At 35.0% G+C, this 27,934-nt stretch overlaps 1 protein-coding gene across 3 annotated transcripts in view; it reads left to right on the plus strand.

Annotated features, from left to right (window-relative positions):
• Positions 1-27,934, plus strand: part of LOC135080024 (receptor-type tyrosine-protein phosphatase kappa) — a 188,418-nt gene that overhangs the window by 50,010 nt on the left and 110,474 nt on the right. Inside the window, exon 2 of one of the 3 annotated variants that reach the window (XM_063974692.1) lies at positions 16,514-16,570. The exons of the other annotated variants lie outside the window; for them this stretch is intronic. The gene's annotated coding sequence lies outside the window, so the exon portion shown is untranslated. The remainder of the gene's footprint in view (positions 1-16,513; positions 16,571-27,934) is intronic. 3 annotated transcript variants of the gene reach the window in all.

Raw genomic sequence — 27,934 nt, forward strand, 5'->3', positions numbered from 1 at the left:
TGAATATTGAATGCATTACTTGGGATGTTGGTATTTATCGAGTTCCCTGGAATTTAATCATTCTTTATTAATGTGAAATACCTATATTATTAAAAACCTCTTTATTAAAGAAGATAAAGGAAAAAGCAAATAAAAGAGCCGTTTATAAATTTAACCCAACATCAAATTGGCGAAACCTGTTTATAAACCAAGCTTATTCTGCAGATAAAAGTTATCAGGCGTTAAAAAAAATCCAATCAAAAGATGGAGTTTTCGATTATGTTAAAATTCTTACAAATTCGAGGTCTTCAAGATACGGGGCGATAAACATCTTCTGGGCTGGCTCGCTTTATCACAGATCGTATCTGCATCCATTTGGGAATCGAATCCTGAACCTCTAAGTTAACAAAACTCTTAACGCTGGACCACAGAGTAACGCCTCCGATTTACTTCATTTCAGCCATAGGACGTCCACTGCTGAACATAGGCCTCCCCCAATGATTTCCATGTTGATCGATTGGTAGCGGCCTGCGTCCAGCGCCTTCCTTTATGATGTCGTCGGTCCACCTTGTTGGTGGCCGTCGCACGCTGCGTTTTCCGGTACGCGGCCTCCACTCCAGAACCTTGCTGCCCCATCGGCCGTCAGTTCTGCGTACTATATGCCCTGCCCATTGCCACTTCAGCTTGCTAATCCGTCGGGCTATGTCAGCGACTTTAGTTCGTTTATGGATCTCCTAATTTCTGATTCGATCTCGTAGAGAAACACCGAGCATAGCCCTCTCCATAGCACGCTGTGCAATTTTGAGCTTATTTATAAGGCCTATATTGAGAGGCCACGTTTCAGATTTACTTACTAATAGGAAATTAAATTCCCCAACCCTTACCTGCCACTAAAAATAGTCGACAGAACATCAAACTTTTTGTTGCAATATAGAATCTATTACAAATACCTAAGGTACAATGTTTCGCTTGATACGCTGCCGTCTCTACCGAGTGTTTTACGGTCGACACCTACTAGTTTGCAAATATTGGCTTCCCCGGCTTATTCAAATTCCGACCGGATTTTTGTGCGTTTTGTACGGACGCCGAATTTCTGTTTGGCTTTTATTCGGTCAGCCGTGGAAAATACGACGATATGCTGGTTATTTTTTTAGAAAATCTCGTTTTCATTTTATCTATGAATCGAATTGCATTTAAAAATATATGAATAAACCGAGTCAATGTTAATATTCTACTGTTTGTTTATACACTAAAAGGAAATATTACACGATGTTAGTGCTTTAAAAGTTCATGTAAGTACTATCTTGGCATTTTAATTTAAAAAAACATAATAGAGAAGATAAATGACATCTAGTAGTGAAGATCAGATACATACTTATTTTTGCAATGCAAGTTATTTTTTAAGCAGTGTTGTTTTTAGGGGAATAATTTTTCGACTGAAAAAAGATTTTATCGCTACTAACTGTGTTTGTTGCTGAGCGCAAAACTCGGGAACGACTGAAGAAATTTGGCAATTTATTTCTTTTCAAAAAATCCTTGAAGTTCGCGGATGATTTTTATGAAGGAAAAACTGGGAAAGTTCCTGGAATTTCATATTCAGGAAAAACTGCGTAATTTTTTATGGGTTATGGATTTCTATGTGCATATGTTAATGTAATGTCGTCTGCAGGGCAAGCTAATTCAATAAAGTAAGTAAATTATCTACAAATAACATTGCAGAATTAATATGTACAAATAGCACATTATGCTTCACATTTTATGGTAAAATCGTCCCTATTGCATCTGCATAAGAACTTCTGTTTTTAGCTTGACGAGCTGTCGTCCTACACAATTTAACAACTTCGTTCCACGTCATTTACAAGAACCTTTATCTTCCCAAACATTTATGTGGCAACACCAATTACAGCGTGTACACATTTTATAACTCCGTGATTTTATTACCCTTTTCAAGAGAGATTAGGACTTGAAAAGGGTAAAGATCCCAAAGTCCCAAACGTCATGGCATCTCCGAGTCAGAAATCATGCAATCGTAATGGGGTCCGCCGGAATTCATTAGGGACACCCTTAAAGCTCCCTTTCCCATGAAAAATGTAGGAAGATTCCCGGATATTTACCACTAGTGGGATAGTTATAAGAAGCCGAAGCAGAAGATTATCGTAGTCTTGGTTTCGGTTTTTTGACACTGTTGTGAATTGAGCTGTGTAGCATTTTTTTAATATTCACTAACCCCTTATTAACTTAGGTCGATGCCGCAGTTCGATTTTTTCAAGTTGTTAATTTAAAATTCACTAACCTTGCCTTTAAATAAAAGCACCAATGTCAATGGACGCCAAATTGCCAATGGACCTCCATCGGCAATTTTTGGATGGAAATCAGTCTTGCTAGGGCGTTTTATCCAGCCTCCAGCATTTACAGTTTTCAAATTCTATTTGCTAATACATTTGAAAGAAATGTCATTATGTATATTGTTCTATCTTAAACTTATACATAATGCATGTCCCAGAGGCGTCCCGAACAATAAATCATGCAATCGTAATCGGATCTTCCAAACGAAATTCATAAGGGACACTAAACGCCCCATCTATCAATCTCTACTCTACGTTATTTCGATTTCAGCCCTTAGCCTGGTAAATATTTGAAAGCATTTTACTTTGTTTAATATTATGTATTCATAGATGAAAAATAACCTTGGTATAAAGGTACGGACGGAATTTATATGCTTCATACATTTTTACATCATTATTAACAAATTTTTAAACGACTGATAGACTTTGACAATATTGTCAAGATTATATATTAGGTACCTAGGTAGGTATTAGTCAACTGAATATTTAAAAAAATAAGCGTTAGAAGCTGCATACTAGACTGCATCTCACTTAACACCAGGGGCGATTGCGATCAAATACCTACCTTGTTATAAGTACTTAAAAATACAAATACACTCGACGTCAAATAAATCGCACCTCCCGCGACAAGCATTTTCAAACGTATGCATCCCCACTTCCTACCAATATTGGTACCATTGAAAAGCCTAGTTCTAACCTTCATTTCATTAAAGGAAAGGTTTTAACCCCAAAAATGTGTCTTTAGAAGGATCCAGAGTCACTTCTTCAAAAAATAGGTAGTTACGCTAGAGCCAACTTTTATGGCTATAAAACTGTTAAGTTGGATTTAATTGCTATCCATCTGTTAAAGAGGACTCGTGAAATCATTATTTGGTTTTATAACCATAAAAATTGGTCTAATTGATCCCATTGGTGGGCCCAAAGTGAGGTATTTTTTCAAGTCACATTTATGGTATATGTTAATCATTTATTAAGAAATTAAATGTGTTTTTCTTTAAGGATATTTATTGGGCTTTCAAATAACACCAATATTGTTAGGGTACCATGATTGTGTCAGAAGAAAATCGTTAAAGTTCGCGTCGCGGAAGGTGCGGTTTATTTGATGTTGAGTATAGATATTGTAGGTATTTAGAAGATAATTTGTCTAATGCAACCCCTATAACTAAAAGCATAATCTCTAAAGTGTTGCTTAATCCTCCTTGAAGAGGGTCAAAAGCATGCGAAATTCTCCCGAATTCTTAATGACATAGCGGTAATCGCATCACCCACGCGGAATTCATTAGAGCACTCTAGGCGCTACACATCTATCAATCTGGGCGTGCGCAGGTGGGCCCTTATTTATAACTCAATCCATGCCGCCCCAAGGCAAGCGGGGTGTAAATCCTCGATGTGGGAAAAAGTTTTCCCGAAATGAGATGGGTATCGTGGATATTACGGGACGGATAGGCTAGGTAAGTGCCTTAAGTTATATTCTTATTTCCATTTTAATTTTTTTCGGACAAGTTTGATACATTTTTAGGGCACCATACGATTTAGGATATTTTTTGGCATGTTTACTACAAATAACCTGAAAAGTTTGTGTTCCTTTATCACCTATGATTTGACTAAAGAAAGGTAAACCACGATATTTACTTCAACTTATGCACTTATTACATGTCATATTAGCTTGAGAGAGACTACTGAATATACCTACTCAAATAAAGATTTTTAAACTGCTTTGCGGTTCGGTTACAACTTGTTATAAGTAATATTGTTTATTTCACAAATCCTGGCACTACAGATAAAAAATGAACAGCCAATTTAAAAAATATACAGTGAAACAATAACACTCAAGTCGAATATTGGCTTAAAAGCTTGGAAAATCCAGTTAACATTTTACAGAACAAGTGTTAGGTTGATTTTATTTCTCATTTAAAAAAGAACACACAACTTTTTCATTTATTCCGAAATAAAGCCCGTTTATCTACACAGAAACCAGTGAATCGAAAACAAATGATAGTGAAATGTTTTTGTAGTGGTTCAACACAAAATTGGAACTGATGAAAATCCGAAGTAATTGATTGATTTTGAATGAAATCATTTTGCGTATTGGATTTCAACGGACGGTATTCTATAACCACTAGTAAAGCTAAATGTTTGATTTCCAGGTACCTATTGCAAGTATCCATCAAATCGGTTTCCAGTTAGTGCTTAAAACGTTACCTATTACAATATTGACGTTATGAGACTAAAACCTTAGATATAACATCAATTCGTATTTTCGCAGAACATAATATTCACTCCGATATTCAAGTATTTTATTAACGATTAACCAAAAAGTTCTTAAACAGGTAATATAAATAATACATTCGTCCCATGAATTCTGTGTTTAAATCAGTTAAGATCAGATAGCTGTAAAAGTTATTCCGACCGCCATTCTCGGATTTCGTTCGGATATACCCAGTGCGCAGGTAATCGAGATTTTGTATGTTAAACAAAAATTACACAATTTTTAGGCATGCTAAATAAACTCATAATCACGCGTAACAACTTCTTAATGTAACTGTGGCTTGCCTCCCCGGGCGATAATCCGAAGTTTGTCAATTAAGCGTAGGTGTCGCTGCCGACAATTTGCGAATTTACATTAATTCCGTGTGCCGACAGCCATTGCGATTCCGTTAACGAGGTAACGATGGATCGGGGGCTGCCAATGGTGTCAGATCAGCAGGTATAATGCGATGGCTCTACCCTTATACTTAGTTGTAAACGACTTTACAAAAAAAAAGCTTTTTTTAGAAATTAAAGCCAGTGTACCTATCCAAATATTTAAATTCAACTGATTTTAGGTTATAACTCGATAAATAAGTTGCGTTATAGTACATCGAGTTTTTTTTTCAAATACCTACACAATTTATTGTCCTCGCTGTGCTAATAATGCGCCTCAACGCACCATATATTAGCCCCCGATCACCGATCGAACTACAACGCTGAAAAAAGAAATTGCACATAAGTACGAGTATATTGGCGATATCTAAGTGACCTACTGAAACAAGTTTACGTCCGTATTCACAAACGATGCAATTCGAACGCACAGCGTTGAATAGAGCTCTGTGGTTCGTGTTCGTGTGTCCACGCGCACTGTGAGACCTAATAGTATAATTATGTTTGTGAATACGGACGTATGTACGTTTATGCTTGTTTCAGTAGTTCACTTGCGTAAGTGAACTACTGAAACAAGCATAAACTTACATACTCGTAAGTGAAAACTACTACAATGATGTCATACAGCAAACCCACAATGGTTGCTATAATATAGTTACATTACAGCCGGCTATCATTATGCACATTTGATTGATGACGCGAGCGTGTGCCGCTTAATCGACGCATAATAGGCTTGTGACGTCACCGCTGTCCACGCTCCATTGAATTGTAATAATCATTAATGGCATGAACGGAAACGTTGAGAACTTGTTCAATATATGCATTTTATATTAACTTGAGGAAACTTTACCTACTACCCAATATAGTTGTTGTAATTCACGAAGGCGAGTGAGCTTTACATGTGTTGTTAATTTTCATTTTTCAAATGTTTTATTACACAATTTAACCGACTTCAAGAAAAAAATAAAGGTCCCAATTTCGTTGGTTTTTTTTTCTAGTAAGTATACAAGTTCCACGTTCACAAAGGCAATATTTTCTCTCGAGATTTGAATGCTATTGAAAAATGTAATTAGCAAACCATCTTGTTAATAACTTTCTTATAACATAAACTGATGGCTGATGTTAAATTAAATGCGCATTAATATACATTTGATTGATGACGGATGCGAGCGTGTGCCGCTTAATCGACGGATAATAGGCTGTGCGATGACGTCAGTGAAATTACACGCTCCATTGAATTGTAATAATCATTATTAGTCAGTATATTATTTGAAATGTGAATGTAAGAAGGAAGGAGAACAAATATGGTTAAGCCTGAGATAAACTTTGTGGGCAACTGATCTCACCATCACGATAAATTGTTAAACACACAAAGCAAGAGAAAGTCGCACTATAGTCATCATCCATAACATACTGATCATCATCCTTAATTTGTAGGTATGTTATTTTTGTAATTAAGTTAAGTATTAAATAATTCACATCTAGCAAAGGCCAACAAAGAACATCTCACTAGTTATATTTTTTCCATATTTTGTCTATAAAATAAAATTCTACGAAAAACGACTCAAAGATTTTCCTGATAACTAAAACTTGTTCGCCGTTTTCGACAAAACATAAATTAAGTATAGTGTCATGTCATAAACCCAGCAGCCAGCTTTATCCGTACACTCGCAATTTATGCATTAAATCTGAATAGTTCTTCCATTACACGGGGCTTACATAAGCTGCATGAAGGCAGCATAGTGCCGATGCGAAAGATTAAAATTTTCATAGATTTAAGCGGCGTTTACACCAAATGCACTAAGGCTGGGCTGTACCATCTTACTTGAACTTTAAAAAACATCAAAAGTTTGTCAAACTCCGTTTGTTTAAATTTTATTTGTAGCCTATGATACAGTTTCAACGATGAAATTATACTTTAATACAATAAAGTGTTAAGTGCTTTTCTTGCAATTTCTTGCAAAGTTGTCTTATCTTGGGGATTTTTTGTTGCTTTGTTTTGCAAGAACCTAAAGGTTTAGCACTGCGGGATTTTGTTCCTAAAATAACTTTTATGCAGCAAAATCAACACATTCACACAGAAACTACTGCAAACGACATACAGAAAACACAATTTTAGCGACCAGTGTCCATTAAGACCTGTGTGGACATGGCTTTATCATCGTCCGAACTAGGCACGCGAGAATTGTGACGGAATTGGAACCAGTAGCTGTTCGCAAACTATTCATCTAGGACGAATTCCAGTCATGGTGCGTTCGTGGAAATTGCTATAATCTTAGTTGAGGATGGATTTTAGGAACGTACTCGTTTCTCAGTTTGATGCGCGTTAAAACATTTTTTCCAAATAAATAAGGTTAAATAAACTCAAAGTTAAACCAGTGTCTTAAATTGTATAAATTAACTAAAACTTTTTATGTCCTTGGTAGTTAGGGGAATAGACATGTGAATTTGCACAAAATAAATTTTGTTGTATTTGTTAGGAGTATTTTTTAAGTCTTCTGTTCTGTTTAATCCGAAATCAATATTAAAGGTACATCCTCGAACGAGGGAAAAATATTCGTTGATACTGAAACGTTAGTTACTTTTTACACAAAAAAGGGATTTTCGAACCGAATGTTAAGTAAACTTGTGTAAAAATTCGGGTAACATAGGTAGGTACTATTTAGAACATTAAATATCTAGTTTTTCTATTTTACACAAAAAATAGTAAAACTGTTACAAAATATGTGTAATTCGTATTTGAAATATAGATCGACCATCCTTTTTAGCGTAGTCAAGTAGAAGCCAAACAGTAAGTACGAGTATTTTAGTCATGGTTTTGGTTGGTTTATTATATTTTGTATAGTAAACCAGAGATTGTCAAGATTTTCATTAGATTCTGTTGACAACAAACCCCTGTTAGCTCGGCTAGCAGTCAGCAAGTTTCTCGCAAATAATGGATTCTGACGGGGCGCGAGTTGCGCTTGAATTTTTTATATCCATTCTGCTGCCGTCCCAAAGGCTAATTGGATATCTTTTTTACTCTCAGATCCTTGAGGACCAGCTTGAGCTTCTCAACACGCATCACGGTATACCTATACCTATAATCTATGAGACTGGTTTTAAGGTACAAATTTTAGGTTTTCAAAAAACATACTTAAACACCCGTCTTCACAAACGATGCTTGCTTAAGTGAAGCAGCAAATCGAAGGCACAACGTTAATTAGAGCTCAGTGATTGGTTCGTGTGTCACCCTGTGCGCGCACTGTGAGACCTCATAGTAATGTTTGTGCATACGGGCGTAAATCTTTTAAATGTCGATTTAATTTCTAAGCTAAATGCTGTGCCAAATGTCTACTTCAACAAAATGATAACAATACGTTCGTTCGTAACGCTGTGATCGTATTTCGGATTCTACCTCTCGTTTTTGCTTGATCAAATATAAGAGATGGGAGATGATTCGATACATCATCATACAGAGTGTGAAAGATCCAAATATACGTAAGAATATCGTGGTAAGGAAAATCCCTGCCTATAATCTCTGCAAAGCATGGCGAATGGATCCCAAAGACTTATTACCACCCCTATCTTTCTAGTTGAACCGTTCGGTTATTCCTGAACCAAGAAACCCACATAAAACTTTCATCTTTTGTTCTCAAGTCAAACGGAACGGGAAGCATTGGATTGAAAGTTTCGAACGCGATTTAAAACTTAAATCCCCCGCTAGTGTCTCTAAGGATTTGGTAAACACTGACATTGTACAGAAGAAATCGAAAGACGTAACAGGAATTCCAGCACGAATTGCCAAGAAACCTTTTCTTTGCATGTTTTTAAAAATCTTTTATACTTATCTGGTGTGAAAAATAACAAACGTATGGAAAAATACTCATAAAATGTTTCGTGGAACTACAATACATTTCGCTCACAAATGCCTCCACATTGTGCCACCTACATGTCGCATGTTTTGTGATTTCTATATTTGTCTAGGAAAATTTTATTTGTTGTGATGGCTGTCTCCTATGATAGCACGAAGGTGAAATGAAGGCCTGTATAGAAATAGATAAAATATCTACTTCTTACAGCAGCTCCAGATAATTTTTCACAACCACAAGTAATATATTAAATAGGCGAAGAAAATAATTAAGCGTATCGCAACGAAACGTATCTTCCGGACAACCAGAGAGAAGATCAGTTGATTGAAACAAAGGGGAAAATGGTGAAGATATAAAATGACAAAAGAAGGTATAACAATGTAAATTAATAAATGCAAAAAGAAAAGAATATTATTTTTACAATAAATTAAATATTGCCAAATAATAATACCTATACCAGGGGTGGCCAATCGGTCGATCGCGAATATTAGTCCAGTCGATCGTGGCAAGGCAAAAATACTACATGATTGTGTACTAAATTATGCTGTTTCATTTAAGATTTAAGAAGTATGTAAGTGATAGATCGCCCAGGGTTTCGTTAGTAAACAGTAGATCTTATGTCTAATCAAGTTGGCCACCCCTGACCTATACAAACTAAGTACATCGTCTCTTCTTCCCTTAGTGCAGAATACAAAGTACCTGAAGGTAGTTTAACATGAACTTTGACACAAGTTTGTTTGACCGCAAACGTAACTACACGTATACAGGAGACGGCGACGTAGACTCTGATTGCTTGCGGTTGTTGTAATCAGAAACAATGTAGGTTTATGTAACACTTTAGAGGTGGTAGTTCTTAACTAAATCTTAATCTAAGTAGGTATAAGTTATTTTTTTCCTCTTCCGTCGTTTCCTTTCTTTACTTTTGTAATAACTTCACAGAAACTCCAACCTAGTTAAGTTTTTTCTCTATAATAGTTAAGTTTTTTCTCTATAATAGTTTTTGAATATTTTTTGAAAAAAAAAAATGCGTCACATTTTTTAAAAGGTAATTAAGCCCTCAATAAACCACTTTTCTCTGGAAAACTCCCAAAGATCTTTTAATTAACAACGGTCGAATAGGCACGAGTAAGTCACACACAGAAAATTTATAATTAAGATCGTAATTTAATTAAGGTTTATTCAACTGGAAAATTCTATTAATTCCTTCTGTCCGCCCACTCGGCGCAAAAAATACCTTCTTCAGAAAATATGAGAAATATTTTAAAATTGTTTACGAACGAAATACTTAGTGAAACCTTTGAAAACGTAGATGAATAGAAGTCGAGAAAAGTCGCAGATGTCGAGAAGTCGAGTCCGACAAAACCTACCTACAAGAAAATAACTGGAGTTCCTTGCAAAAACTTTTAAGTTTCAAGTATTTTTTTATTTAATACTTGTTGCTTTGATATTACTTGCCAGTGTTTAAAGAATCCGACAGAAGAAGAGAAATGTTTAAACTATTCACGGAAGGTTTTTTCATAAAGCCTTTCTTTTTTGCATATAATTGTCTTATCGGCCAGGATTTTATACAGGCATTTTAAAGAAAACAAACTGGTTCCCCGTGCTTTAAAAAAATAGGTGCAGTCGAGTTTATAAATATACCTTTTGGCAGAGCCCAATGTTTACTGCGCTACCGCAACATGGTAGGTAATGAACAGTTTATAAGATTACATTTTATTAATGTATGATATACAAGGATTACAAGGTGTTAGATAATTGGGTATATGAGCCGACACTAGCCCATGTTAAAATGGGCATATAAATGGTATGGTGATTGGTGAAGTCAGAAAATTGATATCTTAATTTTAATTATTTTAATTTTCATACAAATCTGATTTTATAAAATTTATTTTGTACGAATATTAAAAAAAATAAATGATGATATCAAATTTCTGACTTCACCATACTATTTATATGCATATGTTAACATGGGCTAGTGTCGGCTCATATACCCATTTACCTAACACCCTGTATATTTTGAAATTGCCAGTATAATTACGAACCTGTCTGCTCATTTGCCTCCTGTCCCAAAGAAAAGTAAATTAGATGCAAGAAACGAAAGCCTTTGTTATTTTTCCATCCAAATAGGTTACATAGTCTCATCAGCCAGGATTGGATGCTGGCATTTTTAAAGAAAACAAGATGGCTGTTCTTGCGTTTAAAAAAATAAAAGGTTCTATATAAATGAAGTGCAAGGATATAATGTTCGCAAAATATCCCGGCAACATTTAACCCGTGGCTGCACATTAAGGTTGCCAGGTCAACGCCGTATTTTCCGCTCGGACGCCGCTGCCCTGCCATCGCAGACATTAGGTAGGTACCGAACGAACAGCGTACTTGTAGTAGTTAGTACAATTTATTTTTGGAAATATTTTTAAAGTTAGAGAACTCATTTTTTTACATGGATAAACTGAAACAACTGCAAAAGGCAATTAAGTAGTGCATAAAAAATATGAGAAATAAAATAAAAACAAGTCTAACAAATAGCCTTACGCCCGTATTCACAAACATTATTATGAGGTCTCACAGTGCACGTGGACGCACAGGGTGACACAAGAAACAATCACAGAGCTCTATTCATCGCTGTGCGTTCGATTTTCTGCTTCACTTAAGCAAGTATCGTTTGTGAATACGGGCAATAGTCACACTTATAAATTAGTGCTGAAATCTGCTGTATTTTGCATAGACTAGTTTAGAAAAAAATCTCAACGATATTTACCATTTTTACGAGACCTTAATCTCCGACACTCCCTTTATACGGTTAATTTAAAGAACTTTTTGCAGGGGAGGGGTTAATAAAACGGGCAATTAGAGAATCTGACGGTTGGCAAGATTTGCGACAGTCTACAGAATTAACTCGCCTTAATGAAGACGGTTGCGTGTAAAACCCGCCGCATTTTATTACTACAAAAGATTCCTGAAACAAACGATTTGCAACCTTATCACTGGGCCATAAAACACCAAGCTAAATAGCCAGAACAGTTAATAAGAACCAGATTCTGATAATCTAATCAACTGTAAAATAATTCAATTGAGTCCCGTTTCGAGAATTAACTTTGGTAATTAAGCTGACTGGATATTTATCTAAAATAAACTATATGCTAGGTTGTAGAAATCACTGTCTCGAGGACTTTCATGTACCTATACCTACTTATTATATTGTCAAAGTCAAGAAAACCTATTTTTGTAGAGTAAGTAAACGTCCAATTTTTTAGTTCAAACGTAATTGGCCTGTCTATAGATTTTACCTACACATAAAAATGTGAAAGGCAAAGCAAAGGCATAGATGGATGTTATTTTAAATTTTATTATTTTAAATTTAAATTATTTTAAATTCACGAAACATAACTAATGCTTGTACCTACATAAAATAGCAAAGCACATAGGCGAGCGAGACTGAAAGCAGAAGCTATAGCTGTTTTTATTTGCAATCAGAATGCAGCGGCCTCAGAGAAATTTTCTCAATAAAGTGAGTTATAAAAATTTTCAGTGGTGTGAGTGGTAAATGGTATGGAGCTGGAATATTCGAAATAGATCGAGTTGTGTATCGTTATTAATCAAATGAAAAGTTGTGTACAAATAAAAAAGATTGTGTGGACGCTGTGATAAATATCATAGCGAAATGAAAGCTTTTGTATCAGATTTGTATGAGCTGTCACTAGCTCTAACGAATGTGATTTATCTGGTGTTCGTTGGTGTTGCTATTTTAATTGTAACATGATTTATTCTCTTCCTTATTCAAAATGGTTAAAAAAATAGCTTTCAGTTATAAAGTTCGTAGTGATTTTTTTGGCCATACGAATGCAAGCGCTTCCCGTCCAATTAGTTTCCCAGGGCTTCTTCCTAATCCGAATTATCAAATGTTCAATTAACGGGCAATGGCGCTCTTACTAAGGTCAATAATAACCAAAATAATTAGACAATTTTCTTTCAGTTAACCCTAAAAATTCGATAGCTATTTTAAGGGACAAAAAACGCTCGTCTCGGCCAATAGTACCCCCGAGACTTTCCAAATCCATGTGCAATGCAGACACATCCAATTATCAGGGAGATTCCAATCTGCGCAAACGAACTCTTACTACTGTGAATAATAAAATAACAAGAAACAGATTTCAGTTAACCCCAAAAAGTCGAAGGGTATTTTTTGGAAGCGGCCACTATTTCCCCCGGGCCGCTTCCAAATCCGTGTAACATGCATGACACAGCAAATTATCGCGGAAATTCTATTAAAGAGAGGCCATAGGAAAGACAAACGCGGAAGCGTTACTACACATAAATCTAGAGTAGTGGGTTTTAATCGAATTCATCCAATGAATCAATTTTATATCATCATAATATTATTATTCATATTCCAAATCCATTCTCAAAAAATTACAATACGTGATATGTAAATTAATTATTATTGCACCTAAATCAATTATTATTTGGATCTATACAGGTTACGTACAGTTTGTTTTTTAACCCTTTCATTGTCCACTTAGACTATTTGAAAATAAAAAATATTGATTATCGCTCGCTCTTTCAATGTAAACCGTCCGTTACAGGCTCGCAGGGTTCATCATTTTTCGCGACGTTTGCGCTGCCCAAATTTTAATATTCCACCGGGCGGGGATAATTGAAATCCTGCGCGATTACTGCCCCCAGGGGATAATGAAGCTGTTAATACAGGATTACACATTAAAGGCTTTATGCCGGTGTTTTATTACTGTAAACAACAAATTTCTAGTTTAAATTATTTAATTAAGCGGTGACGAACGCTAGTATTGCTGCGGTTTTTATGCAGTTGTCATGGTTCATCAAGATAAGCTGTAGCATAGTATTATACTCATTTATTACGTGTCATTTTTGAACAAAATGCTATAATGTTGTTCAATAGTTTCAATATTTATTTATTTATTTAAAACTTATATGCACATAGAACGGTGTACATAAGGCGGACTTAATGCCTTTCGGCATTTTCTGCCAGTCAACCTTAGGGCCAAACTGAGAATAAAGTAGGCGGTATAGAATTAATACGAATTTAGAAAAAAAAATAATTACATAAATAACATATGAATACATACATAGACACATACATATATAATAATAGGATGGATGACAAAGGGAGAAAAAAAAAAGAGAAGGAAAAAAAGGGGAAAAAAAATATTTTAGTATAGGATATAAAATATTTTGCTAAACACAGGCCTAAAAATGTTTTTTTAACCCTTTCACGCATATGGGACACATTTGTCCCCACATAGTTTTCACGATTTACAGTAATACTGGTTAAGTTAAACCATTTGTAGTGTAATATTCTTAAATTTTATTATTACCTTTTATGATTATGCGCTACAAATAATAAAAAACTCGATTACATGGGTAAAAAAATACTGGCACTACATGTGAAAAAAAAATTCGTTAGACGTCAAAATTGAAAATTATTTTTTTATTACTTATCGGCTTTCTGCCACTGTGTTTCTTCCAATTTTACATTCAATGGTAAGTGTAATTATCGTTTCATTGCATATTTTAGTTTATCTTCGAACGAGTTAGGAATATTATGTAAAAATCTAATTGGGACACGGGTGTCCCTATATACGTCAAGGGAAACTTGGTTCTTACTAGGGATATTGTTTGCGTCGTTACAATTTGTATGTTTATATCGATGTTTTATTATGATATTCATACATTTATTTGTAAATAATTTGTCTTCAAATCGTCATAAAAAATTTCGCTCAGGAAAGACGAAATTTTGGAAGTCATGATGACTGATGATACCGACAATGAGGATGGTTTCCTCCTGAATAAAAGCGCGTCTACTGCTGGACAGAGGCCTCCCCTGAGGACTTCCACAACGATCGTTTCTTTGCTGCTCGTATACATGAATGTATACGAGAAGCACAGGAACATGAGGCTTGCCACACTACGTCTTCCTATCCGTGGGCTTCTTGAGAAATTTTCTGCCCTCACTTCTGCGAGCTATGTGCCCTACCCACTGCCGCGATAGTTTGACAATTCTGCGGGCTATGTCTGTTACTTTGGCTCTCCTGCGGATCTCCTCATCAGACTTTGGATGACTTTGAGCCTTCTCATGAGGCCCTTAGTGAAGGAACACGTCTCCGTTCCGTGCGCCATCACCGCCAACACACATTGGTCAAAGACTTTCTATCAAAGGTCTTGAGACCCTGCGGTATTTTCGATAAGATGATGTCGCGAAGCTTCACGGACGTTGTCCCCCCGAGTAAGATTCAACGATTGCAGTCACGGCTGAGACCTTGGAAAACCTAGAATCAATGCTCTATGGCCTCAGTAGAGGCTCTCAATAAATGGGATTCAAAATAAATAAGGACAAGACGAAAAATATATGTCAAATATCCGTGTTACAGCACTCCTTTGAAGCTTGGAGACTCTAGACTCAAAATTGTTCTTGGAACAAACAGTCAAGTTAGGTAGGTCTAACTTCAAGAAAGAGGTCTGTGATGAGATGAGGGTCAAACGTAAAAATACGTAAGATAAGACGCTATCTATTTTAAATTTCTTATTATAAATATTTATATTATGCTCATGGATTAAATTTCATTTCTATATTTAGTGTGGTTTGTATTTATTTTGCAACAAAAGCGTCGAAGTATTTTATTTCCAATATATGAGGCAATGTATACCTTAACGCATATAGGGACATATGTGTCCCCGACTGAAAAACACTGAAATACATAGCACTTATATTTTCTGTACTACTTTTATGTTAAATTAGACTAAAATAAATAGATATAACTAAAGAAAAAATGATTTTATGGTTTGGATTAGTTATAAGCGTGTAAGGGTTAATGTTCATGATAGAGTTCCATAAATATATGTGTCCTAATAACAAATTAATAATTGATTCAATTAATCCGGTAATATCCGTCCCGAGTTCTACCGAGTGCGGGTTGCATGTAGCTGTCGACGGGTTAAGCCGGCGTTATTATGATAATCCCAACTTTGAATGACGTGATTCTTGCGGAGGTTTCGGGTTGAAACATTAATCGGTTGTATGAGATAATAAAGATTGCGTAAAATTATTTAATTTTGGTCTGGTGTTTAAGAATTTAACGAACACAAGGCGGAAAATACTGTAATAGTAAATAATAAGTAAGACAATAAATTTCTTATTAATACAAGTACAAGTTAAGATATTCTATGTTGATTTCCTTTTAAATACAGACATTGTTAACATTCATGTTTTCTTTTATTTCATTGACTTTCTGACGGTACTAAATCTCATTATGTTAAAGAATGAAATAAATGGGACGAGTCCAGTAGTCAACAAATTACTCCATTTACAATAAATTCAGCCAATTAGCAATCCCCATAGATTTTGCAATAGAAAATAAAATTAAGTAGATACATTACGCTACTTACCTATTCGGTGATTCAATTTACAAAATAAGAAATTATTGATTTGTATCAATTTAGATGTACTTTAACAACAAATTGATACTTTTCCCAAAAGATAAAGATTTTGCAACCAGGTTACGGGAGGTACTTTTATCACATGACGTTCAATAAAGTCTTGGCAACCCTTAATCCACACAAGCGATGCCTAAAGCAAAAGGCAACAACTCATCGATTCACATCAGCAAAGACGATATACACACATATTATGTACACATGACATTTATGTGCGCTCTACGATTTCAGGTAAAGCACAAGCTCCAATCATGCACGAGTAAGCACGAATAGACGAGACTATTCCAAGTAAGTGCCTTCGCCCACTCTCAACTCGTACAGTTAGATTTTAATCGCACTATTGTGAGTGATTCTAGGGCAAAATAAATTATTTAGTCTTTATTTTGCATGAAATAAATAACTCTACGACACTATTCCCACCTCTAGTTCCCACCGCTGCAATTTCTGTGTAGTCAGGATCTAAAGCTTGACCGCTAAAGACCCAACCAGTGAAGGACAAATGTGGCCCGAGGGAAAGTAGAAGAACTTATATGAGGAGTTCGAAGTTAAATAAATGACTGTTTTTCCCAGTACGCGTTTATCTTTTGATGAATCTTTTTCTTCAAATTTACATACATAAGTATACAGACATTATATGTATTATGTAGAGCCGGTGGCTCAGTTGCGATCGATAACACAAAATAATCTTATTATGCATTATCCTTCTCTGTTACTAAACTTACTGCAAAACCTAGTAAATATTACGGTCCAACTAAACTAGACTTACATATTTATGAGTATGTTAATAAAGAAAGTTCTAGAATATAGAACTATTTATTAACACAGCTAGTTCGCGACGCGTCGTTGAGACCCGCTGTTTCGCTATTCATGCCATGTGATAAAAATATGTTTTTCCGTCTATGAAGGAGCTACATGAAGGGTAATTTTAATTTATGAGTGGCGAGATTCGCACACGGAGTGCCATCGTTTGATGGTTGCCCCTTTGCATTCAGCACTCCGGCACACTTTTCTTTTTGTATTTTTGAGTAATGTATTACAGAATATAAAACTTTTTATGATACGTTTTATTACGTCTTAATTTGTTGGATTACATTTTACTAAGGCTGAATTGAACTATCTAACTTTGTTCGTAACTATAACGTAAATCGGTGTTTTTGAATGGATTTGACAGATTTTTGATATTGGTCAAATTTAAAGAAATATGATACAACCCAGTCTAAGCTTTCTGCAACTGAATTACCTAATACGGGCACCTAATACCTAAAACAGATTTAATTCAAACAGCTGTGTTCTTAAAATTTGATTTAAGAGAGGGAAAACTAAAGCCAGACAATATTTTATATTCAAATTAGATAAGCTGGTACTGCCGCTGCATCAGCGGAATCCCTCAAGCGACGCAAATATGTAGGTCTTAGTAGTACCTACATGTTTGAGCCATTTGGGGTCGAGACGCTAGGTCCGTGGGGACCAAGTGCTCATCGCCTGTACAGGGAATTAGCCAAGCGGCTGATTGACTGTACAGGTGATAGAAGAGCTGGCGCATTTCTTGGCCAACGAATCAGTTTGGCCATTCAGCGCGGAAATGCAGCCAGCATTCTGGGCACCATGTCGCGTTGTTTGGACAGCGATTTGGGACATATTTTTTATTTGTAAATATTTGTAAATATTTAGTCTATGTAGGTTAATTATTTGTATTATTCTTAATCTCTTAATTCTATACTTTTAACAAATAATAAATCAAATTCATCTATATAAATAAAAATTAGATAAGTTCCTGAAAATTGGCATATGAACAGAAAATTACAGATCCATTCGATGCCACACAAAATCATACTTTATGACAGTAGCTGGATAGCTTAGTTTCTAGTGTGGCCGCTCCAGTCATTCCCCTCTATGTATGAACCCCAATCACCTTTGATCTTTCATACGATTTACCCTCTCAGATTTGGCGGTCGGCAATTGTTTTACGGCACAAATTGGTTAGATTTCAAAGTAATTTGCTATATTGATTCAATTTGACCCTTTCAGGATCCGCTTGGCGTTTTTATGTCCCATTACTTCATGGTTCTTCTTATTTGGGAACCATTATTCCGTTTAGGGCATTACATTTTTGGCGCGAGCGATAAATTGACTGTTATGAAGGTAAGAAAGCAAGCAAGTAATGGACTACAAACAAAATTACCAGCTTCACTTTCTGGTATCGTAACTATAATATGACGCACTTGTTTATATCGTGAGATATGAAACTCTAAATGGGCCAAATAATTTTCCTTTGGCACAGAGGTTGCGTGACTACAGCACAACTTGAATGTGGCGTTACGCGTCCATACTTTTACTGTCATCACGTCTGATGATCTGATGATGACGTAAACTTAGATACGTGCTAAAACCCGTAAGTATGAAAATTTAAAATGTATCCCCGTTTATAACAAAAATCATGATTCCTGGTAAAATGCTCATTAAAGTAACTATTATGAAACTTTTTCTCATAAAAATAAATTTCATTAATAAAGTATACAGTAACATATTTCTTAAAATAACGTTACCCACTGACTTTTAGGTACTACCAATATATCAGAAGGCTTTGAATGAACCTCGAGAGTGGGGCCTCATGGCAGTTATGGTGTGTTTACGAGCTCGCCACGAGTTATTTTCCTCTTAATGATGGCTACTTTAACAGGTAATAGCTGTCTAGGTGATAAATTATCGTCCCCAACATGTTCTATTTATCTAAAAGATAGTTGGAAAGGTCTTTATCGAAGACAGAACAAGAAATAAGCTACATTAATAGAACCCATACTTAATTTGAAACTTGTGTCTTATTTTTTATCTTTTTATTTGGCACTTTTAAGATTTTAGTGTTTGTGGTACTTACCTAATAATATGTGCTCGTAGTCTGTTGAACTTAAGGGGAAAACGTTTATTTATTTATTTTACTTTATTAGGAAAACAAAGTTCTACGCTCAGAGGGCGTTTTACAATATTATTGTAAATAACTGTCCCATTATAAAAAGTAAAGCGACATCTATTTTAATAAATAGATATTATTGCATCTAAAAGTAAGATATAAAAGGTGAACTTCAATCTAGTTTGAAACTCACTTGTATAAGCGGAACAGCAATTAAAAGTTGAGTTAGTGAGAAACAAACATTTTCAGTGTTTTGTTACTTAGGTACGTACTATAGATTGTGTTCTCTGTCTCTTTTGTTATTACTATGAATCTTCAACAAAACGTTCTTAGTCAAATAATTCACTCAGAAAGTTCTCGATAGTTCGATGTTACTTTCAATATAAAACGTCTACGTCAAAGGCTGACCATATTGTTGCATCGATCTACCTATTTAGGTAGACACGGGTCTCCACTCCAGCGCCCGCACGTGCCAACTGGGGTTCTATTCTAGACACTATATTTACGTCTTTACTTATTCTCTCTCTTTTATATCCACAGGGAAGTGAAAGAGATATAGAGTCGAATAATTCGAAATAGGTTTCCAGAGTGTACCCCCAGGAAACTAATTCCGTTGTGTAGCGGTGCGAGATGGCCACTATCTATCATAGCGCAACTAACCGTATGGTTTCTATATTTGTTATGTTATTTGTGTCAGTTTCTCGATTTGAACGCTATCGATATATGGACTGATGTTTTGTATCTTATTGGGAAGATAATGGTGGTTTGTTTCCCTGAATTGTGAGTAAAGGCACAGAAATAATAAATCATTTTAGTTTACAAAGTAATTATGTATAACTTTAATACCAGTAATAAATTACAATCTTAGTCATAATTTTCCAAGTTATAACTAATAATTTATTATAATAACTTTAATCTTGAAGCTTTCTCGTGGATTAATTTCAGAAGCAAGTAGATGCCTTTAACAAAATAATGAAACCTAACTCAATGAGTGTTCTAAAATTTGAGTGCGATACAAACAACAAAAACATGTAAGAGCTATAAATATTTCCAGTAATAAAACTTGACATCTTAGCACGTCACTAAAAGTGTTTAAATAAATAAATTGTAATTTCTCCAATAGGCACAGGAAATAAACAAAGAAAACTGTGTTATTAGAAGTTTTTCACTGAAGTTCTGACGAGTCCCGCAGGTAAATATAGGATCCGGGATCATTCCCGGGACCGAGTCCTGCCGCTGAATAGATTATCCCACTTGTGAGGTCTGATTAAATTACCCTGCACTTTTGTGAGATCGTCTTGTTTTCTGCAAAATATGAATTGCGAAGCTTTGTGGAAGGTTCTGGAAATTTTTAATATTGTTTGTCTATGCTTAATTCCTACTTATTATTTTAATCTTATGGCTCAACGAATAATAAAATTGTAATGTAAACCGTCAATTGAGTGAAACAAAGAAACCCCGGGACGAGTAAGTAATTTCGTCAAAATTGCAGTCTAATTAATTTTACATTTTTATTAAGATATAAATGTTGTAACCGTCGTTGCTCGTTGGAATTTTATTAGCGGCCTGTTAGTGAAATTCGTTGTGATTTGATGAGAAATTGTGTTTCAAAGTCAATTTCGATGGTAATCAACCGAGCGGGCCCCGGGCGCTGCGCCCTAGCTGCCACGTCACAACACTATTATGGCTCCAATTATGACGTCTAGTACTTAAGGGCTAAGGTTAAATAGGTACTGCAAAGGTAAATACTGATAGGCGATCTCAAAAAACCTAACATATGTCAAATACATAAAAGTCTGAAAGTTAATATTGTGAGTAACCGTAATGAAGTAATATTTTTTTTAAAAGGGAAAGAATAATAATTTTATAATGGTGAAGGGCGCGGGAAGTGTCTGGATGCGGCCGGCGCAGGACCGGTTGTTGTCGAAATTGAGGGCTTTTTCCAGCAGTGAACGTCATTTGACTGAAACGAAATTGTATAATCATTTAATCTTTGAAACTACATAATGTGGGCGTCTATAGCCTATTTCCCCAATACGTTCTGTGTATACCACCCACTCCTACTTCAATTTAGCTTACCCATGTCGGTAATTCCCTTAAGAATTTGTATCTTCCCGCTCGTATTTTGCACGGTTCTCGCTGTGATAATCTACCTTTGACCGAGAAGCTTTGGGATACGAAGTTTCAGCTACCACAGTAAAAAGGATCTAGTAGAACTTTTGGATAAAGTTTGTAGTTATATTATAATTAATACTCATTTTATTTTAACCCTGCCACTGCTACAGGACACTAATTTTACACACATGCATTGTAAAGTAGAATATTTTTATTTAAAGTTGTATTTGGACGCGAAACTTACTCTCATGCTTGTAAATACGAGCATGGGGTACTTAAGTACTTAATTAAGTTGCATTTTCGAATCTAGTTAGAGACAAGCTAATGTTAACTTGACAAACACTTGGAATTTAAGTTTAATAACTAATTTGTCGACACATAGTATGCATATTATTTATAAAATGGCTTTTGACGCCAATTCTTTGGCAAAATTTATAAAGATATTCATTTCCAGATGACCTTCGCTCTTTCCCATGTTACAACGCAGTGCTTCACAGGAATGTTCGTGACGGTGTGGTTATCTATGGCTTTTTACTGGCCCCTTGTACACTTTTCCTAAAAAAAGTATTCACGTCTTTCGAAAGACATAACTTTAGTATCAGTGGGATGTGCTACATCCCTTTGACTGTACCGATCCCCGTTGATTTAAGTACAAAATTGCGATGTGCTGTCAATTTACTTTCCATGCGTCTTGTAAATATCCCTTATCTAAAAAAAATATTCACATCTTTCGGAGGACATACTTTAGTAGCAGTTGGGATGTGCTACATCCCCTTGACTGTACGCCTCTGAATCATTGATGCCCGTTTAGGATCCCCGTTGATTTACAGAAGGGCGGTGTCTCGAATGAAAGTAAAATACCCTGAATATTTTAATAAGGCCAGATTAACTTAGGTAGTCGCCTGAGTTTCACTGGCCATAATAAATAAGTACCTCTATAGTACTCGCAATTATCCTTATTTTGATACCTGCCCGTTCTTTTGATTACTAAGGCTGGTTTGCACCATTTTACTTTGACTTTAAAAAACGTCAAAAATCTGTCAATCTCCATACAAAAAACACCGGTTATCGTTATAGGTATGTAGTTACGGTCAAAGTAAGGTGGTGCAACCCAGCCTTAGTCTATTTGTAATCGAGTTACTTTAAGATTAATGGCCTATCTGTGCAAAAGTCTTAATAAAAATAGACTGTCTTATAAAGAAAAGTTGTAAGAACACTAAATAACATTATTTTGGTAGTACTAAAAACTAACAGCAGCAGTTTTTTATAGGTCAAATTATGGAATCTGGAATATTTTTTTGTCTGTCTGTTATGTTTTCACGTCTAAACTGCTGAACTAATTTGGATAAATTTTAAACCTAATTAGATAGATGCTAGAGGGTATGTTTTGGTGTAAAAAGAAAACTAAAAGAGGTGGGAAAACATGATTTTGGTCATAAATAAGAAAGTGTATTTCATCGCGGATTGAACGCGGCAAATACGCTGGAAATTCCGTGGACACAAGCTAGTATGTACAAGTATTGGTCGATTTGTCTATATGGTGATTACATTTTATAAGGTCACCCATACTCGGTGTAATGTGTGCCGAGAAAAGAAGGAATAACGCGATTATCGCATAATCCATTTTTATGGCGGTACCTCTTAGACTTAACTGCACCGTTACTAAAGTCAGTTATTATAACGGAACATGATTTTTACGCCAAAATGAAACATTATTGGAGTCTCCTGAAAGACCTTACAAGTACCTACTTGAGAAGATTTTTTGATTATTTTGGATACTGAAATTCTGTTTGAATATTATGGTCTTATATTTATTAGAATCACAGAAGGAAAAACTCAGGTAAATAGTCTGGCCGCCTGCTTAATGATTCTCGTACATCATCACAGTAATCTTTAAATGGTGATGGTCCTTATTTCAAAAACCGGGACAAAAATATATTCTATGTCTTTTCCCGGGACTTAAACTATACATATATTTCCAAATTTCATCAAAATCGGATTTGTGGTTTAGGCGTGAAAGTGTAACAGACAGACAGAGATTATAAAATTAGTACAGACTAGTTGGGATTGAAGATTTATTTGTGATCTATATAAAGAAATCCGCTCTAAATTTCCATCTTTTAAAGGTCACCTCAAATGCAACGAGTCTCTATTTCCTTCGGGAATTTTCCTGCAGACGCTGGTTTGTTTAACCTCTATCAAGAATACATTGAACCAGATCCGGGAAGGCCATTCAATCGTTCCGTGACTCAGTGTTTATCAGTTCATTCATTCACTCTTCAGATATTTGCGTGACGGAAGAGGGCATCCTAATAATGTTACAAATGCGAAAGTTTGTGTGGATTTGTATGTTTCTTACTCTTTCACGCAAAAACTACTGAACGGATTTTAATGAAACTTTACAATATTATTGTTTATACATCAGAATAACATACAGGCGATAATAAAAAAAAATTGCATAAAAAAATTATAACGATCTGTGATAAGCTAAATTTGACGTGGGCGAAATCGTAGGCAAAAGCTTGTAAACTATAAAATTAGTTATGAGGAAGCGGTTTTTGTTTACGAGTTTGAAGATTCTAAGGAAAATTATAAAGGAAGTGTTTTTGTGAATCATATTCGGTGTCAATGTAGACGATGATTCAAAATATGTATCGTGAAAGTCAGTGGAATTCCCCTTAGTAATTCAGGATGTTTACTCGTTTTCCAATTTAGTTTTTCACGTATTACTAAACTAACCCATAGAGTTACCTGCGTTACATTTTGCACAAACACATAAAATATTATTCATGTAAGCACGAAAATATTATAAAAAATGATTTAAATAAAACGTTCGGCTTTTGTTTCAGATTTTATTTCGGATAAAATATGATCTATATTAAATTCGTTATATTCATCCGAATTCAATGTAAAAATGTTTTTGTTAACTATCCTCACAATCTGTATCGAAATTAAGCTTAATGAACAGGAAACAATTAATTAATGGATGCTTTGTTCATTGATTTGTATTTACTTTAATTAAAGCCTGAGCTTCCCTTTGGGATATTTGATCCAGCAAAAAATTTCTGTTCAAGTTACTACTGTTCAAAGCCCGAATTCAAAAGCCTCTATTTAGTTCTAGGAATGAGAGGTATTGGAGTCTTAACAGGGCGGCCTTTAATCTACTAAGGGCCATTTAAGGATAAAGGATTGGTTACTGTTTAACAGCATACTGGGGCCCATCAATCGTGCGGCCCTGGGCACGTGCCTATAGTGCCCACCCAGTGGGAAAATGAGACTTGAGTCTTTAAGGGTCTCTTTCAAAGACATGACGTATTTAAAGTATTTTTTGACAAAGTCATTTATGGTCCTCTGATAAATTAGGCATAGAGTCAGACATCTGTAGCGGGGACCATAAATGATCTGATGATGATGATGTATTATCATACTGAAATCATAAGTAGGTACCTCCTACATAGAGCACCGTTAACACACTGTAATATACTTCGGTAGGTATGAAATCATCTTAATTGCCATAATTTCAGCATTGTAACGATCCACCGTATGGTGCATACGACGACAGAAAGTTATACTATGGCATCTTAATTATGTCATTGTAATAGGCGCGATTTTCCAACAAGAAAATGTAGTTTGTGAAATGAGTAGGAAGTTAAACACCACGATACAGCAATTTAATTAAGTTAATTAATTTGTAAGTTTATGTATCAGTATATTTTAGACAGAACAATCAGCGGATAGTATAATGTACCTACAGGCTACACTTACACATCCACTAGCACACTCACACTTTCACACTCACAGTCATATTTTCACACTCATTCATTTAATTTTTGTTACCGCATGCATTTTTAATTTATTTTTGTTACCAGCTTTTTCTTGCGGCACTGCCCGCGTATTATTAGTATTATATATTTAATAATTAGTATTAGAGCATATTACATTAAGCTGTTCTGTTATCTTTATAATAATACTGTCAAGTAACAACAAATTCGTCCTATGGCTTTTCGAATAGATGTGTAAAGTAACAGGCAAACATCAATTTGTTTTCGCAAACTATCGCACTTAAGGGTCTTACCGCTATACTACCATATAATATTCCACGGGTGGGGGCCTGGTGACCTGTAGAACAGGTTTTAAACAAAACCTATTTCAGGCACCAGTCCCACACAAACTTAGTATTAAGTACCTATAGCGTAATGTATATTTTTTTTACCAAATGTAATTTAACCTAAGTTTGTGAGGGGAAATAAATGATTTATTTATTTATTTATTTATGTACTTACTCATAAAGTCCAATTCTCAAGCAAATCAGTTCACGTGCAGCATTAAAATATAACGCTGGATATGGAAATACTCATACGTAGGTATTATTTACAGTTAAACATAAAATAAACCGACGCCAAAACGTCTGCTGTTATATTTCCATACATTAAAAAGCAATAGACAAAAAATAAATGTGTACATTGTTCTCGCCGTTGAGTTATTTATAATTTCAGACCGGTACAAAATGTGTGCGCGCATAAATCACGAAAACGAGTCGTAATCGGAAGATTTACGGCTGGAAATCCAACGGCAACGATACCCAAAAAAATCGTTTGACTGATCGCCGAATTAGTGTTGTGTAGTATGAAAATTTTGCAGTGAAGTGATGAAGCGAGTTATTGTTCTCTCAGTCGTAAAAGCTTTCATGTTGTTTGTATATTAATAAGGACGAGTCATTAGGTTTGCGGTATTAATTAGGTTACTTTGATGGGAACGGACCCATAATTTTCATCTTATGTAACTTCGTTAATTAATTAATTTAATTAAAAGCAAAAAAGATGTTTTTATTACTTAAAAGTGAATTTTAGGAGCCTGTAAAATGATCTTGCGTAGTATTTATTTACTACATGAAAATGTATAATACAGATTGTTCAATAAATGAAACAGACTGGAATTTAATTAAACTTATAGAGTTTATTTTGTATAATTATTCGAACAGATGAGAATTGCGTAAACCGACTATAGCTCTCTAAACTAACTAGGTACCTACTCTGCAGCACTTTCCACTTTTTTACGCAGTCAAATGTATTTTTTATCTGTAGTGTATACAAATTCCGCATCCCACACATGACGCACCTGTGACGTCACGCGTTCCTGGCACGGGCGGCACAAATGGACATTATCCCGGGACAATTAGCGCGGGCAACATGCCCGGCACTTATCTTGTGATAATAACCGATCGGTGAATAGCTAAAGACTCTTTTGTTTACTAAAACATGAAATAGTTTTAAAAATTTTCAAAATTTAAATAAAGAACAAGTGACATTCTTAATTCAAAAGTGGACTAGAGAATTCGTGGAACAGTAAAACGTAAGTAAATTCAACAGAGTTGAAACCTCTTTACATAAAAATGTGAAAGAATGTAGCTGGCCAGTATAATGGAATCTTTCCGTTGACTGCATCGTATTAGATTTTTTTATTTCATTTGATATTTAATTTCCACTTTCAGCTGTGTTAATGCAAAGCTTCAAATTCATCGAACAGTTCTTGTATAATTTATTTTAAACCTTCCCTTTTTAATGTGGGTCAGATTCATAAAGCCTCACATGCTTTATTGCTACATGGATTAATTTCGACTATCAATACTGTAATTAAAGCGACATGTGGGAATTTTTACATGAGCATTTTATCTGAAAAGTATAATCGTGTTTTATTAAATATTGCAACAATTTATTGAAAACTATCATTGTGTAATTAAACGATTTATTCAAGTAGCTCTATATTTTTATATGATTCTAAATTGTTTTATGTAGGAAAATATTTCATTAACTGTCCAACTTTTGTAATTATTTCGAAGCGCACAGATTAAACAAAATAGCAAAAAAAGAAACAATTCATAAACAGTATGTTTTTAAACGAAACTATTCTGTCTTAAGACGCCACATTAAAGGAATAAAATTATAGTCGTTAAGTACATACATAATACTTTTTTACTATCCGAATCATCCATTACAAAAATCCACCCTTTATACAGTCTATTACAAAATATTTTCCGACTATGTTTGTAGATTTTATCAATCGACAGACCCTAGGGGTCTTATTGCTGATTGCTAATAGTGAGACTTAGTCAAGTTTACACAATTAGAATTTCGTGGGTCTAAATAATTAGTAGCAGTGCCAAATAAATGACTGCTGTTAATTCTAAAATCGAGTTTAGAATTAATACTGGATTAAATTACATTCTTCTCTAATGGATATTTTAGAGATCAAACGTAAAAGTCGCAAGGACTTTTTTATTAGACTATGTATTTGACATTAATCGCACCTTAAGTTAAATTTAGATGTAGAGTGGTACATGTCTGCCTTGTAATACTATTATTCATGTACATTACTTTTAAGTAGTCCCGTTAACCCCTCGTGGTAAGCTTACTAAAGTTCCCTACATTACCTCTGCTCTGTCGTCTAAACAAACTTAAAACATGAAGCTCTAGATCACTTACATGAATGTCATTAAAACTAAGGCTGGGTTGCACCATCTTACTTTGACTGTAACAAACGTCAAAAATCTGTCAAACTCCATACAAAAATCACCGGTTATCGTTATAGTTACGGTCAAAGTTTGGTGGTGCAACTCAGCCTAAATTCGC

This window comes from Ostrinia nubilalis, chromosome 17, assembly GCF_963855985.1.
Source record: "Ostrinia nubilalis chromosome 17, ilOstNubi1.1, whole genome shotgun sequence".
Lineage (NCBI taxonomy): Eukaryota > Metazoa > Arthropoda > Insecta > Lepidoptera > Crambidae > Ostrinia > Ostrinia nubilalis.